Below are 4,263 nucleotides of genomic sequence, written 5' to 3'. Positions count from 1 at the left end.
AAACAAAACGAACAAGAGTTTTAGTATATAGATAGATAGATGGGCAATGCCTTATTAAAAATCTGATCCCCTTGTTCATTTTCCCTTCCCACAAAGACCTCTCAGGCTTTTTGGTTGCAATTTAGACCTTTCTCACTCTTCTAAACACCAGCTGATATAATCATTGCATGCCCAAAATGGCCTCATAAAATATTCGATCCATTTTTGGTGTTAGTTTGAAAACTTTCTCTGAACTGCATCCAACTGGTTGATGTCTTTTGTTAAATTAAGAAAATCAATACTGAACATAGCATTCCAGATGTGAATGATCAATGCGATACATAAGTGTAGAAAAATAACTGCAGATGCTGGTACAAATCGAAGGTATCGCAAAATGCTGGAATAACTCAGCAGGTCAGGCAGCATCGAGGAGAGAGGGAATGGGTGACGTTTTGGGTCGAGACCCTTCTTCAGACTGATGTCAGGAGGGTGGCACAAAGAAAGGATATAGGTGGAGACAGGAGACAGTGGGTAGCGCAGCGGTAGAGTTGCTGCTTTACAGCGAATGCAGCGCCGGAGACTCAGGTTCGATCCTGACTACGGGTGCTGCACTGTAAGGAGTTTGTACGTTCTCCCCGTGACCTGCGTGGGTTTTCTCCGAGATCTTCGGTTTCCTCCCACACTCCAAAGACGTACAGGTATGTAGGTTAATGGCTGGGTAAATGTAAAAAAAAAATAAAAAAATTGTCCCTAGTGGGTGTAGGATAGTGTTAATGTACGGGGATCACTGGGCGGCACGGACTTGGTGGGCCGAAAAGGCCTGTTTCCGGCTGTATATATATGATATGATATGATATGATAACTGGGAAAGGGGGTAAAAGAGAGAGGACAGAGGAACTATCTAAAGTTGGATAATTCAATGTTCATACCGTTGGGCTGCAAGCTGCCCAAGCGAAATACGAGGTGCTGTTCCTCCAATTTCCGGTGGGCCTCACTATGGCACTGGAGGAAGCACCCATGACAGAAAGGTCAGACTGGGAGTGGGAGGGGGAGTTGAAGTGCTCAGCCACCGGGAGATCAGGTTGGTTAGGGCGGACTGAGCGAAGGTGTGGAGCGAAACGATCGCCTGCGTTTGGTCTCGCCGATGTAGAGAAATTGACATCAAAGGCAGCGGATACAATACATGAGGTTGGAGGGAGGTGCAGGTGAACCTCTGACTCACCTGGAAAGACTGTTTGGGTCCTTGGATGGAGTTGAGGGGGGGGGGGGGGGGGAAGGTAAAGGGACAGGTGTTGCATCTCCTGCGGTTGCAGGGGAAAGTGCCCGGGGATGGGGTGGTTTGGGTAGGAAGGGACGAGTGGACCAGGGAGTTACGGATGGGAACGGTCTCTGCGGAACGCAGAAAGGGGAGGGGATGGGAAGATGTGGCCAGTAGTGGGGTCCCGTTGGAGGTGACAGAAATGTTGGAGGATGATTTGTTGGATACGCTGGCTGATGGGATGGAAGGTGAGAACGAGGGGGATTCTGTCCGTGTTACGAATGTGGGGAGGGGGAAGCAAGAGCGGAGCTGCGGGATATAAAGGATGCCCTAGTGAGAACCTCATCTATAATGGGAGAGGGGAAGCCCCGTTTCCTGAAGAATGAGGACATCTCTGATGCCCTAGTGTGAAACACCTCATCCCGGGCGCAGATGCAGCGTAGACGGAGGAATTGGGAGTAGGGGATAGACTTTTTTGCAGGAGTCAGGGTGGGAAGAGGTCTAGTCCAGATAGCTGTGGGAGTCAGTGGGTTTATAGTAGATGTCAGTCACTAGTCTGTCTCCTGTGATGGAGATGGTGAGGTCCAGAAACGGTAGGGAGATGTCGGAGACAGTCCAAGTATATTTAAGAGCAGGATGGAAATTGGTGGTGAAATGTATGAAGTCAGCGAGTTCTGCACGGGTACAAGAGGTAGCACCAATGCAGTCGTCGATGTAGCGGAGGTAGAGTTCGGGGATGGGGCCAGTGTACATCTGGAACAGGATTGTTCGACGTACTCGACAAAGAGGCAGGCATTGCTAGGGCCCATGCGAGTGCCCATAGCTACGCCTCTGGTTTGCAGGAAGTGGGAGGAGTCAAAGGAGTTGTTAAGCGTAAGAACCAGCTCTGCTAGGCGGAGGAGAGTGTTAGATGGGGATTGGCTGGTTCTACGGTCGAGGAAGAAATGGAGGGCTTCAAGACCATCCTTGTGGGGGATGGAAGTGTAGAGTGACTGGACATCCATGGTAAAGATGAGGGAGTGGGGGCCTGGAAACCGGAAGTTATTGAGGAGACGGAGAGCATGTGAGGTGCCTTGGACGTAGGTGGGGAGGATTTTGACCAGGGGGGATTGGATGGTGTCGAGGTAGTGGAAATAAGTTTTGGTGGGACATGAACAGGCAGAAACAACGGGTCTGCCAAGACAGTTCTGTTTATGGATTTTAGGTAGAAGGTAAAATCAGGCCATGCGGGGCTGGGGAACGATAAGGTTGAAGGCATTAGAGGGTAGAGCACCGGAATTGGTGAGGTCAGTGATTGTGTTTATGATTAAGGTCTGGTGCTCGTCGGTGGGGTCATGGTCCAAGGATAAGTAGGAGGAGGTGTCCGAAAGTTGTCGTCTGGCCTCGGTCCAGTAGAGGTCAGCACGCCAGACTACCACAGCACCTCCTTTATCAGCGGGATGATGATTAAGTCAGGGTTGTTGCAGAGTGAGTGGAGGGCTGAACGTTCAGGAGGGGAGAGGTAGAGTGAGTCAGGGGAGTGAGGCGGTTAATGTCCCGCCGGCAGTTGGAGAGTGAAGTTCCAGTGAGGGTAGTTGGCCAACCGGGGGAGTCCAAGCGGAGAGGGTCCGCTGGAGATGGGAGAAGGGGTCATCACTGGGTGGTGAACATTGACTTTCTCCAACTTTAGATAGTTCCTCTGTCTCTCTCTTTCCCCCCCTCCCCCTTCCCAGTTCTCCCACTGTCTTCCTGTCTCCACCCTTATCCTTTCTTTGTCCACCCCCTTGACATCAGTCTGAAGAAGGGTCTTGACCCGAAACGTTCCCTCTCCTAGATGCTGCCTCACCTGCTGAGTTACTCCAGCATTTTGTGATAATGCGATACATAACCTCCCTATGTTTAGAGTCGTGCAGCTGTAGGGCGTGGAAACTGGCCCTTCAGACCAACCCATGCATGCTGACCAAGTTGCCTACCTGAACTAATCTGACTTGACAGCACTTGGCCCATCACCCTCCAATTCATCCCTATCCCTAAAAGTGTGATAATGAGAGTTCAAGCCATGTATGTTTGTGTTAGCGTGAAAGGCAACACAGATGGGAGTGAAGAACTCTGGTTGACGAGAGAAATTGAGACTCTGCTCAGGAAAAAGAAGGAGGCATGGACAGGTATGGGCTGCTAGGAACAAGTGTAACTCTGGAGGAGTTTCAGGAACTGAGAAGCATACTTAAGAAGGAAATCAGAAGGGCAAAAATGGGGCAGGAGATATCTCTACTCCTGCACAGAGTCACAGAGTGGTACAGCATGCAAACAGGCCCTTCATAGAGTGATACAGCGTGTAAACAGGCCCTTCGGCACAAACTTGTCCACACTGGCCAATATGTCCCAGGTACACTAGTCCCACCTGCCTGTATTCGGCCCATATCCCTCCAAACCTTTCCTATCCATGTACCTGTAGAACTGTTTCTTAACCTTTGGAACTTTGGGATAGTCCCAGCCTCAGCTGCCTCTTCTGGCAGCTTGTTTCATACCCCCACCATCCTTTGTGCAAAAAAGATACCCCTCAGATTCCTATGAAATCCTTTCCCCTTCACATTAAACCTATGTCCCTCTGGTCCTCGATTCCCAACTCTGGGCAAGAGACTCTGTGCATCTATCCGATCTATTCCTCTCATAGAAACATAGAAAATAGGTGCAGGAGTAGGCCATTCGGCCCTTCAAGCCTGCACCGCCATTCAATATGATCATGGCTGATCATCCAACTCAGTATCCCGTACCTGCCTTCTCTCCATACCCCCCTGATCCCTTCAGCCACAAGGGCCACATCTAACTCCCTCTTAAATATAGGCCAATGAACTGGCATCAATTACCTTCTATGGCAGAGAATTCCACAGATTCACCACTCTGTGTGAAAAAAAAGTTCTCATCTCGGTCCTAAAGACTTCCTCCTTATCCTTAAACTGTGACCCCTTGTTCTGGACTTCCCCAACATCGGGAACAATCTTCCTGCATCTAGCCTGTCCAACCCCTTAAGAAATTTGTAAGTTTCT

The sequence above is a fragment of the Rhinoraja longicauda genome, chromosome 17 (assembly GCF_053455715.1).
Source record: "Rhinoraja longicauda isolate Sanriku21f chromosome 17, sRhiLon1.1, whole genome shotgun sequence".
Classification (NCBI taxonomy): domain Eukaryota; kingdom Metazoa; phylum Chordata; class Chondrichthyes; order Rajiformes; family Arhynchobatidae; genus Rhinoraja; species Rhinoraja longicauda.
The sequence above is the reverse complement of the archived record's forward strand: the minus strand, read 5'-3'. Positions refer to the sequence as shown.